Consider the following 13,294-nt stretch of genomic DNA (forward strand, 5'->3'; position numbering starts at 1 on the left):
AGAAATGGTGGGCTTCCCAAACACTTGGCAGCAGCGTAGTTTGCTAAGTCTGAGCGGTGTGGATGCGGAGGGTTCCCACCCTCTCCTCAAGCCACAGGAAATGGTCTTCATTACAGGTCTAATCTAAGCCACACGGAGGGACCACAGAGCTCCTCAGCCCACCAGCCATGTCCTTCCACACTGAGCCCCTCCCCAGCCAGCACATGGCACGACGTGACGACCACCCTCCACGTCATACCTGGAGGTTAGCCAGAGAGAGGCTGCCAACTGGACAGTAATCTCCAGTGCGAAAGCCTGGCTGCAGGCTACGTGTGACCAATTGCTCCATGCCATTCTTACCTTTGTGAATTAGTGGCAGAACAGGGTCCATGCCTTCACTTCTTTGCTGAGGATAAAATGCGAGCCAGTGACTTGACAATGGAAGATTCCGAGTAAAGCCTCAGATGCCTTCGAGTAAGCATTATATTTTCTGAGAAAGGGAAGAAACAGAGGAACTTGTGGCACGTTGGATGCACATTCTCTGGAAAAGAACTGATAACATGCTACATTTGATATTAACCTTTTCTGGTTTTAAAGGGGGGGGGTTCATAAATTTCCATATAATTTCAGCCTCTCATCAATCCTAGGAGATGTCTCAGGCAGCAGTAAGTGTCCTCCGTTGTACGCACGTGGTAACAACAGCCCAGAGCCTGGCCGGAGATCCCACCGCTGGTGATGGGCAGCACCAGGGCTAGAACCTCTGTGCCTCTCACGCTTGCTCTAGTGCCCGGCCAGTCTCAGCACACTGTTCCTTCCCAAGACTGTAGAACTGGAATATGAAATGGCTTGGTTTGGTTTGGTTGGCTTTGCTTTTTTTGCTTCCATTCCTGTTCTGACTTTGTTCCCTTTCTATCCCTTCCCTCCCACATTCACACACTTCCCTCCCCCTCCCCACTGCCCCCCACCCTCTCATGCTGCTTCACTGGCAGCTTCGGCTGCAAACTTCCCAGCTTCACAGCCAACATTTGGAGCTCACAGATTACAGAGCCATGGCCTCAGGCTGCCTGTTGCTTCTTCTCGCAGTTGGATGAATGATTTTTTTTTTTTTTTAAATGGAGAAGGGGTGTTTGTTAGAGAGGAAGAGGAAAGAACTGAATAATTACCGAATTAACATCAATTGGTGCTCACCTAACAACACCATAGAGACCCCAAATCATCTCAATCTAACTCTTCAGGTTTGTGATGGACAAAGAGACATTTTAGGGGTCAAAACTCCAGGGTAAAATGCTTCCGGTGTTACAGTGTTTTGATTTACCTGACTGGTCAACATCTTGGCATGGAATAATCAAAAACACTTTAGACAGAGTTCTCGAGCGACTCCTCTCTTTTACTGCCAAGCTGTGAGGGAGAGACACCAGAGAGGGGGCGACATGTGCCGGGAGCTGTCAATCCGGCCTCTGCCTGGCCCTAAATTCACACAAAGCACACACCGCACACATGAGCAGCAAAGAGAGAACAAGGAGAAATCTGAGGGCTACGCTGTCATTCTACTTAGAGGGAAGAGAGTTCTGAAATTGTCAAAGGGAAGGCCCTACTCTGGGCCTCTCTTTTTTTCCACAGCAACATTGTTCAGGCGACTCTCACCATGACACACACTTCCACTGAGCTTCTCAGGGTGGGGGGGAAACAGCGACTCGGGCCTCCAGTGCTTCACCGGTAATAAAGATTTTACCAGCTGCCCGGAGTGCTGCTGTGGAATCCAACTATGGCTGTCAGGCTAATAGGAGAAGAGATGCACTGTCGTGAATCAAGTAAGTAAACATGCCTGGGAAACACTGTGGCAGCAGATAACACTGAGGAGAAATGAGAATTGGTACTATTTTTAGTGCTAGCTTTCTGATTATAATTATACTTGAAGAGCAACTAGCATGAACAATATAAAGGCAAAGGCAAAGTTAATTTCAGATCCTGAGCCTGCTGCAGAGTTCTTGGATGATTTGAAATGCAATGTGATCTAGAGCCATGTTTCAACCGTGTGACAGGGAAACTTGGAGATGGTAAGTAGCTGCTGGGAGGTTCGTGGGCAAATGGAAGTTGAGTACAGAAAGATTTTTTTACTTTAGAAAAATCTCACAGAGCGTATTCTGTTCACCCTTTTAAGCTAACATTTACTGAAGACTTATCTTGTGGCCAGGTACTGTGCTAATTGCGCTCATGAGAATTATCTCCTTTAATTATCGCAACAACCTGTGAGGTAGGTACTGTTATTGTTTCCATCATATAGAAGCCATACAGCTTGCAAAAACTGACTTAGAATTTGAACCCAGAGACTTCCCTGGTGGTCCAGAGGTTAAGATCCTGCGGTCCCAATGCAGGGGGCTCAGGTTCGATCCCTGGTCAAGGAACTAGATCCCGCACGCAGCAACGAAGATCCCATGAGCCACAACTAAGAGCCGGTGCAGCCAAATAAATAAATATATATATTTTTTAAAAATTCTCTTAATAAAAAGAAAGAATTTGAACCCAGTCCTCTTAGCTCTAGAGCCAAATCATTGCGCTATTGTAGATAACACACCCTTCTGCTTTCTGTCCTTCGATGAGACAAGGAATCACGTCCCACTACCTGCACTGACCTACACATCCATCGCTAATGACTAATGACAGAGCCCATGGTTGCTGCCCCAGTGATCCAGAAAGGAAACAGTGGTTACACCTTCCCAACACACCTGGAGCCCCTCCCATCCCACCCCCGTGTATCCGCACTGGTGGGAACCCTCTCCCTTGCTGAGTCCAGGCCTCACAGCAGAGGTACTCTCATCCTTCTTCCCAGATCAGAGCACTTAGAAGCACACACTCAGGTCCAGCTTTGAACCACTACTCTTACCATCACCCAAGGAAGCAGAATGGCTCCGACAGTCACTTCCACAACTCTACGACACTCAGTGTCTCCTTCCTTCTCCTGCCCTCGAGCTAAAAAGGGCCCAGGTTCAGACTCACTAAATGTGTGTATGAAAACAACCTTCATTCACATAAACTATACCAAAGGCTGAGCTTACAGGATCAACGAAGTGAGGAACAAATTTGTCCTACATTATGTGATGCTCTGAGTGCTAACATACTAGGTGTACATGTACATGGCAATATGTACAGATGGAGCTCATTGTTAACCACTGCAAGTCTTCAGATTAAAGAAAGATGAAAACCAAACCAAACTGCCAGCATAGGACTAAAAGGAGAAAATCCCCATTAATTGCAAAACACAGCGCGCTTGCTGACTGACCACAGGCTCCTGTGATGCCGTGTTACCGAGCTCATTTCCAAGCCTATGGAAATACTTCTCAGAGAAAGCTTTATAGTGAGAGTTAATGGGACAATAGTCTTGCCGTTAAGGAAAAGTCTTATACATATAACTTGACTAGAATACATTAGTATCAGTTTAAGAGCTTTTTGGTTCCAAATGACAGAAGATCCAACTCAAACTACCTTGGGTAAAAAGGGCCCTTGCTAGCTATAGGAACAGGCCTAGAGCTGGCTTCCAGGACAGACTAATCCAAGGACTCAAACTCTGTCACCAGAGCCTGTTCTCTCTCCACACCGGCTTCCTCTCTCCTTCATGTTGCTTTCATTGACGGTGTCCACTTGGTGGCAGGAAAAATTGTCAGCAACTTCCTGCCCTACACTCCCTGGAGTTGGAGGGGAGCTTGAAGGATAAGTGCTCCGGGCTCCACTCTGGTTGGCCTGACTTGTTTCAGGGGCTTATCCTTGATCACATCCCTGGGGTCGAGGGGTCTGAGTGTATTCTTTGGCCAAGCTGAATCACATGCCCACCTTCCACAGGGGCTGTGAGACAACGGGTGAGTCTCCAACAGAAATCTGAGGAATTTTTTTCCAAAAGAAGGGGGAAAGGAGGCCTCACATCAACAGATGTCCTCTACAGCCTCTCTTCATAAAACAGAAGTCCTTGTATTCTTTTATTAAAATTATTCAGTGCCGACGCCTTAAACACTTCACTGTGAGTACACTTAAGCTCCCCCCTGCAATGTAACATTCTTAGACGGACCTAAAACATTAGCACATTTTTAAAGCTTTGGCTGCCCACTGGTATGAATATGATTGCAAAAATTATATAGGTCTAAAATTAAAATCAAAGACCAAGACCAAAGAATCTTGTATTTCTATCTCAGATTGGCTTCTAAGTCATGAAATGTTATCCTGCTCAATTCAAGTAAATTTTCTGTACTATTTTTCCACTGGATGTTATGTGAGGGGATTAATTTGGGGGGAGGAGACTTGCAAAGACGTTATGGTTGTGCGATAACCAGAGAATAATTACCTGGAAGCATTTAGCCGACATCCCATTGGAAGCAAGGACCGCTGTCCGGTACGGTTCTATGAACACACTCCTGGGGGAGCTGAGTTATCCATATTTGCCTGTTCTTTGCTAGATCAAGACATTTTCTGTTTATCAACAGGGGGAGTGACAGCCCATCTACAGTGGGCTGTCACTGTAGATGATATAGTGAACAACAAAAAATGGGGTGAAGAGGAAAAAACAGAGATTATTAGCTTTAAACCCCCATCCCTTTCATTTGTATCAATTTTCCTATCAGTAGCTCACGCTCCTTTTGCTTCAGGCAGGGGAACTACTTAGAAAGTGGAATAGGTTATACTCTCCCTGGTTTGCAAATCTCTGCTGCTGCTACTGCTTGTTTATTTTTTTGTTTTTAATTATTTTTTAAAGGCATTGGTAACAGAACCAAGGAATGAGAGAACATACTCATTTCTTCCTGGCTGTTGGCCTTTCTTAAGTCCATGATTTTTTTTTTTTAATTTGTTGCCCCCAGCCATGGTAGCTGCCTTCAGTTGCCCAATTGAGTCTGCATTTTAATGAAAAGCGCGTTATCCTCTCCTATTCAGTTTAGGATAATTGTTGCCCAGGCAAATCATTATAATTAAGTTCAATTTAAAAGTGAGAAACCACCTGCAACCATATGCTAAATCTGCCTGTGGATAAGGAAGTTGGTATTTTCACTTTGTATTTAATGCAAAGGTGGATAATGGTAAGATTTTCAATGGTGATGGTTGAGGAGACTTGCTTCTTTTTTTAAATGAGTAATTACAATTCACCTGCATCTGAAAGGAAATTACTTGACTCTTGGAAAAACATTTTCATTAAATAGAACTACCACTGAGCAGGCTTCTATCAAACGGATTTGGTATTGATGCAGAGAAATAAACTTATTGAGATGAGAAAAAATAAGGAGCTTTCCGTAGATACGTGAAATGAAATTGAAACATAGAAGGATCCTATAGAAAACATTTGGCATTGCTTGGCTACCCAGCGTCCTTTCCATTTCCTAAAAGTGTTCTGAATTTCCTCTGAAAAAGCTATTTCTCATTCTTATGCAGAGTTTGGAAGAATGAGACCCTCCCAAACCAAGGGCTGATGTGATTTAAGCCAGTCAGATTAAGCCAATCGGCGTAACCCATTCCTCTGGTCAGACTAATTGGACTAGGAATCAGAGACAATGTTTGCAGGAACTTCTGGGAAGAAGAAAATTCCTCTCTCTTCTTCAAGAGTCACTTAAAGAGATGTTTTTCTCTAGAATGTATAGTTTGAAGATGCAAGATCTAGAACTGCGACAGCCATTTTGCCGTCTGGAAGGATGGCAGGGGGCCCCTCCCCCCCTGGGAGGGGCCCCCTAGGCGTGAAGCTTTTTACCTAGGAAGGCAGATCCATGTGATCACCTTGGTGACATCATCTGAGCCATTAGATCAAGCTAGTGCTACCTCTGGGTTTCTCAGCCATGTGTACCCACCTTTACACTTAAACTAATTTAAGTTGAATTTTCTGTCACTTGCAACCATGGGAATCCTGGAGGAGTGAGTTCCCCACCTGGTTTGAGGCAAGGTCAGCTGACCCTCAGTCTCTGATAGGGTAGAAAAAAATGACAATGCCTGCATTACTGGGACAGTGCATTATTAGGTCAGGAGTTCGTGGGTCTGGCTAATCATCTGAATCACCAGGAAACTTGGCAAAAACACATGTGAGAACTTGAAGATCAATGATTTTTGGAAATTAGTTTTTAAAAATAGGTGAATTGAGAAAAGAGAACTAAGGTAAACATAATTAATGATCTATATCTAAAAGAGGAGGGAGGGACTTCCCTGGCTGTCCAGTGGTTAAGATACCACACTTCCAATGCAGGGGGAGCAGGTTCGAACCCCGGTAGGGGAAACTAAGATCCCACGTGCCGCGTGGCCAAATAAATAAATACATAAACAAACAAACAAACGAGGGAGAGAATATTAGAAGAAATGGGCAAATTTTCATTCTCTTATTCAACTAGCATTCATTTAAAGTCATTTAACGGCAAAGTACTATGATAGAACTTGGTAGAGGTGATTACAAAGCTGTGAAAGACAAAAATCCATCTGCACATGGAATTTTTTTAATCGGGTAGGAAAGCTAAGCAGGTATGCTTGTAAGTCCATTGCAATTCAGTACAAGGCAAGCGCTGAGAAGTTATTTCTACAGTCTTTAACAGCCTTCTAAGCATAGTCACACTCATTGTATCATTTGATTCTCACAACAACCCTTTGAGATGGGCAGTGGCACTTCGCTATCTGGCATAAAGAAACAGCCTCAAAGTACACAAAGGTAAACATAAATGAATGTCGCTGTGACATTATTTGAAAGAGAAGAAAACGCGAAACTGCGTAAATAGCCATCGATAGTGGAGTGGCTAAATACATTATGTCCCTCCGTACAAGGGAACAGTAGGCAGCTGTTAAACATCGTAAGACTAAGTTCCTCTCTGGGAAAGATGGAGTAACGACACCCTACCCCGTCTCCCAGTGAATTAGGATTGCCAGATTGAGCAAATAAAAGTACAGACCATCCATTTATATTTGATTTTCAGATAAACGGTTAATTTTTTTAGTGTGTGTCCCACACAATATTTGAGATAAACTTACACTAAAAACGTATACTGGATGTCTTGTACTTTATCTGGCAAGCCTAGACTGAATGGAAATAAAAACCTGGACAAAATGCATGGAGAAATTATCTGAAGACTCTGAAAAGTGAACGGGAACAGGAAGGCTGAGTAAAGAGATCTTGAATTATGAATGATCTGGTGGTGAATTTCCTGGGTTGTTTGTCTGTTTCCTTCCTCATCTCCCAGCCTGGACTAAAAGCAACTCAAATCGCAGAGCTCTGGACGTGGCACAGAGAGCAAGAGTACCAAGAGAAGCTCTCCCTTTCTGGTCTGAGGAGTGAGAAGTGGGGCCTCGTATAGTATGGAGAGAACAGGGGAGGTCCTCTGGTTTCCTCCCTCCCTCCCTCCCTCCCTCCCTCCCCAACCTCCCTCCCTCCCTCCCCCCTCCCTTCCTCCCTTACTCCCCAACCTCCCTCCCTCCCCCTCTCTCCCTCCCCTCCCTCCCCTCCCCCTCCTCCCCCTCCCTCCCTCCCTCCCCCTCCCTCCCTCCCTCCTCCCTCCTCCCTCCCTCCCTCCTCCCTCCTCCCTCCCTCCCTCCTCCCTCCCTCCCTTCCTTCCTCCCCCCATCACCCCACATCATGGTATTCACACCCTTGTGTTGTTCCTTCCCACGCTGTACCAAGGTTGGTCTGGGGGCCCAACAGAATATGGCAGAAGTGATTATTTGCCACTTTGGAGGGTGTAAAGACTGTGGCTGCAGTCTTGGGTTCACTCTCTCTTGCATCACTCCATCTGAGGGAAGCCATGTCATGAGGAACCCCGTGGAGTGTGAAGGAGCTGAAGTGTCCTGTCAGCATCCATGTAAGTGAGCTTGGAAGTGGATCCTCAAGTCGCAGGCAAGCCTCCGCTGACCGCAGCCCAGGCAAAAACCTTGCGGCATCATGAGAGCCCCAGAGCCAGAACCACTCAGCTAAGTCTCCCCCAGATTTCTGACCCCCAGAAATTGTGAGATAACGAATGTGTGCTGTTTTAAGCTACTGGGTTTGGGGTAACTTGTTATATAGCAGTATATAACTAATATGCCTACCAAAACAAACAAGCAAAAAAATCCACCTTCTCCATATGATTCAAACAAGATACAGATTCTCATAGCATAGCAGTCAAATGATGCAATGTTAACGATGCAATCCAAATTACTTGATGTATGAAGGAATGAGAAAAATTTCATTGCTAGTATATAAAAATATGATTGATTTTTTTAATGTTGAACTTGTATCCTGTAATTTTCCTAAATTCACATATTAGTGCTAGAAGCTATTTAGTAGATTCCTTAAGATTTTCCGTGTAAATGCAATCATGCTGAGTGAAAGGACCCATTCTCAAAATGTCACATACTGTATAATTCCATTTACAGACACACCTCAGAGATCTTGTGGGTTCAGTTCCAGACCACTGAAATAAAGCGAGTATCACAACAAAGCAAATCACACACATTTTTTGGCTTCCCAAGGCATGTAAAAGTTGTTACACTACACTGTAGTCTATTAAGTGTGCAAGAGCATTATGTCTCAAAAAATAATGTACATCCCTTAATTAAAAAATACTTTATTGCTAAAAAATGCTATCATGTAAGCCTTCAGCAAGTCATAATCTTTTTGCTGGTGGAGGGTTCAAATATTTCGAGAATTACCAAAATGTACCACAGAGACACAAAGTGAGTAAACGCTATTGGAAAAATGGCGCCAACAGACCTGCTCGAGGCAGGGTTGCCACAAACCTCCAATTTCTAAAAAAAACACTCAATGTCTGCGAAGCGTAATAAAGCAAAATGCAATAAAATGAGGTGTGCTTGTACAAGACAGTCTGGGTAAGACAAAATTATGAGAATAGTTGCCACGGTTAAAGGGGAAGAAAGGGTTTAACTACAAAGGGGCAGCAAACGGGAATTTTGGGAGTGATGCACATAAATGTTCTCTATTCTAAATATGGTTTTGTTTACACAAATCTATATATGTGTTAAAACTCACTGAACTGTACACCCCCAAAATTCAATGTATGTAACTATTTTTAATTTAAAGTAATAAAAACTATTTTAAAATGAGAGAAAATGCCTATAATATATATTGCTTATTATAAGAAGTCACAAATGTGTGAACGTGTATATGTGTATCAGGTGTGTCTGTATGCATGTATTTTGTGAATATAGAAATATCTTTTTTTTTTTTTTTGCGTTATGCGGCCTCTCACTGATGTGGCCTCTCCCATTGCGGAGCACAGGCTCCGGACGCGCAGGCTCAGTGGCCATGTCTCATGGGCCCAGCCGCTCCGCAGCATGTGGGATCTTCCTGGACCAGGGCACGAACCCATGTCCCCTGCATCGGCAGGCGGACTCTCAACGACTGCACCACCAGGGAAGCCCTAGAAATATCTTTTTGTTTTTTTTTTTTTAATAGAAATATCTTTTTAAAAGAAGATATACAGACTGCTAACAAACACATGAAAGAATGCTCAATATCATTAATCATTAGAGAAATGCAAATCAAAATTACAATGAGATATCATCTCACACCAGTCAGAATGGCCATCATCAAAAAATCTAGAAACGATAAATGCTGAAGAGGGTGTGGAGAAATGGGAACCCTCTTGCACTGTTGGTGGGAATGTAAATTGATACAGCCACTGTGGAGAACAGTATGGAGGTTCCTTAAAAAACTACAAATAGAACTACCATATGACCCAGCAATCCCACTACTGGGCATATACCCTGAGAAAACCATAATTCAAAAAGAGTCATGTACCAAAATATTCATTGCAGCTCTATTTACAATAGCCAGGAGATGGAAGCAACCTAACTGTCCATCGGCGGATGAATGGATAAAGAAGATGTGGCACGTGTACACAATGGAATATTACTCAGCCATAAAAAGAAACGAAATTGAGCTATTTGTAATGAGGTGGATAGACCTAGAGTCTGTCATACAGAGTGAAGTAAGTCAGAAAGAGAAAGACAAATACCATATGCTAACACATATATATGGAATCTAAGGAAAAAAAAATGTCATGAAGAACCTAGGGGTAAGACAGGAATAAAGACACAGACCTACTAGAGAATGGACTTGAGGATATGGGGAGGGGGAAGGGTAAGCTGTGACAAAGCGAGAGAGAGGCATGGACATATATACACTACCAAACGTAAGGTAGATAGCTAGTGGGAAGCAGCCGCATAGCACAGGGAGATCAGCTCGGTGCTTTGTGACCGCCGGGAGGGGTGGGATAGGGAGGGTGGGAGGGAGGGAGACGCAAGAGGGAAGAGATATGGGAACATATGTCTATGTATAACTGATTCACTTTGTTATAAAGCAGAAACTAACACACCATTGTAAAGCAATTATACCCCAATAAAGATGTAAAATAAAATAAAATAAATGGGTATATAAATACCTTTAAGGATCTGAAGCAAACTTTTTTGTCACAAGAAAATGTTTTAATCTTTTCATACACTCTGTTCACTTATTCAATAACTATTTATAACTTGGCAAGTATTCTGGAAGGAATCAAGGAGACCACAGTCAGTGATACAAACCATTGCTGACTAATAATATTAAAAATATACCACATGTGTCCAGTGTATATGCCAAGTGAGTCACATCTGTTTTTTTGCTTAAAGAGGTGATGAGAGCTGCCCGGACTATTACAGCTAAGAAGTGGAAGAGGCAACATTCACACCAGGTTTGCTGTCTCTAGAGCCCAAGCTCTTAACCACAGTGCTATCAGGCTTTTCTGGCAGATAACGCTTGTTAAGTTACAAGTGGGACAACTGAAATAGAAAGTAAATCTAAGGCACCCACCCTTGCAGGGGGACAGAGAAGACCATCGTGGCCGTAACATTTTAGCTGAATAAGAGTTAGCTAAGGAAAGCTGGAGGAGTTGAGGGGACTGTGCAGCAAAGCAGAGGAAAAGTAGGGGCAAGGTGCAAAGAAACTAAAAAACAAATAACAGCAACCAGACCCCACCACACACACACACAGACAAAACCAAAAACAAAACAAAACTTGTAGGGCTACAATCAAGCGGTGGGAGAAGTGAGAAAGGGCAAGGAGTAAGATGCAGGCTTACTGAGGAACCTTGTTAATAACACTGAACTTTAAGAGCAAAGGCACATAATCCTACCGCTGAAACATGGGTTTCTATATTTGAAGCAAACTCTTAACAGAAGCAGAACTGGGGAGGAGTGGGAAAATCTTACTTACGGAGAGTAAATTTTGAAATGATATTTGTTACAAAAAACTTGTATAAAATTTGTAACATTGGTTAAGATTTGTATGATGAGAGAAACAGGCCCAGATAAATTGAGGTGTCTTGTTCAAAGTCATACTGCGACGGAATCAAGAGGATTCTTACATATTCCTAATGTTCTTGTCAATAAATGACAATGAATTCAAAGGAAAGTCAGAAAGGGGTGACTGGCGTTTGGGAAAGACCGTATTAAGGAAGAGGTATTTGGGGTCATACCTTAAAGGACAGAAAAAATTTAAAAGGTGGAGATAACAGGAAAGCATTTTTGGTAAAGAGACTACCTTGAGTATAACAGGAAAAAAATAAAGCTTGTTATTTTAGCCGTTCCAAATATTTATCTAAATAACCATTCCAGGTTATTTAGATCAATTATATAGGTATACCTACAGCATTAGGAGAAGGTGATGCAGAGATGTTACAGGGCATGAGAGCTTTGAAAAGACTGTATGGGGTTTGGGAATTGGGAAAAATTAGTAATACACTAACAGCCTTCAGAGAAGCCAGAAGAGATTAAGCCGTCTTAGTCTGAGGATGGACAAAAACAAGCTGTGCTTTCCAAAATAAGTAGTTACTTCCCAAAAATGTATTTCAAAATTTGGCTGCGTTTCTTTGCAGGGAAACTTATGTTTATAGCTCAATTAAACAACGATGTTTCACACGTACAGCGTTTCAAAGAATTCTGGGCGCTCTGGAAACTGAGAAGGGTCCTGACATTATCCTTCTCATCAGTTATTTAGCAACAACCTCAGGTGTTCTGGGACGCTTATTTCCAGAGCTTCCTGGCACATAATAATAGTAACCTTTCGCCCACACTATGTAATATATTAAGGAAAGACAAATCGTGGGTCTGTGGTTACTTGGGAGTAGCATGCGCCAGCACTGTTTACTGATTGGATTTAGGATTTGTACTTGGTTTGGTGGAGCCAGGTAAGTTTGACAGTTAAGTCTGATCACATAAATGTAATATGTCTAATATGACCAGCTCACTACAGGAGACCCTGACCAGGAGCAGCCTTGGGGCTTTCTGTCAATACGTGCTTTGCACACACAATAGTGGTGGTTTGAGACCTGGAGACAAAGCATGTCTTATCCAGCCTAGCAGTGACCAGACAAAGAAAGCTGGACATGAAATCTTCAGGCACTTTAAATGCATATCCTTTTCCTGATATTGTCCTGTATCCTTTGCTTGTAATAAAACTCTTCCATGGGTATAAACGATGTGAGTCCTGGGAGTCCTTTCAGCAATCAGCATCAGAACTCCTCAGGTAATTAATGAACAGAGCAAGGGGGATAGGAAGGCACAAAGATCATCTCTGAAGGGCAAACATTTGTTTTTCAGCTTTTATTGAATGTTTATAACTGCAAAAATCTCACTTGGTAATTGACAGACAAAAATGACTCAGGACTCTGTGATCCTGAAATCTAGGGAAGTCGTTTTTTCTTCTCTTTTCCTGGCTTTTCAAGAGCTTCTCCCCCTCCCCCGGGGGATGGGAGTACAGAGACAGAAACCTCAGATGAATGCCCGGTTCGTGGACACACTGCTCATCATCTCTGTCTTCTCGTGCCTCCTATTCTCACCAAGGGAGTAACCGGGGTCCTGGTTTACAGGACAGACAAGTACAGGAGACTGAAGGTAAAAGTGGAAAAACAGGGTAAAAAACTAGAAAGAAGAAAGAAACAGTAAGAGTCAGCTGGTAGAAAAAAAGAAAGAAAGAAAGGAAGGAAGGAAGGAAGGAAGAAAGAAAGGAAGGAAGAAAGAGAAAATGGGCACAGCTTGGTGCTTTGTGACCACCTAGAGGGTTGGGATGGCAGGGTCGGAGGGAGACGCAAGAGGGAGGAGATATGGGAATATATGTATATGTATAGCTGATTCACTTTGTTATAAAGCAGAAACTAAACCACTGTAAAGCAAGTATACTCCAATAAAGATGTTAAAAAACAAGAAAAGAGTCAGGTTGTAGGACTTGCTCTACAAGATATCATGACTTTATAAATCTGCTATAATTAGGATAGTATAGATATTAGGGCAGGGATAGAAAATTAGACCAAAGGAACAGAAACAGAAAAAAGAAATGGAT

The 13,294-nt window shown here is 42.9% G+C and overlaps 1 long non-coding RNA gene across 1 annotated transcript in view; it reads right to left on the minus strand.

The window, feature by feature from the left end:
- Nucleotides 1-384: 384 nt before the first annotated feature.
- LOC125960575 (uncharacterized) overlaps nt 385-13,294 on the minus strand; it is an 89,273-nt gene continuing 76,363 nt past the window's right edge. Inside the window, exon 4 of the long non-coding RNA XR_007470381.1 lies at nt 385-469. This is a non-coding gene — a long non-coding RNA (uncharacterized LOC125960575). The remainder of the gene's footprint in view (nt 470-13,294) is intronic.

Source organism: Orcinus orca, chromosome 11 (assembly GCF_937001465.1).
Source record: "Orcinus orca chromosome 11, mOrcOrc1.1, whole genome shotgun sequence".
In the NCBI taxonomy this organism is placed as follows: Eukaryota; Metazoa; Chordata; class Mammalia; order Artiodactyla; family Delphinidae; genus Orcinus; species Orcinus orca.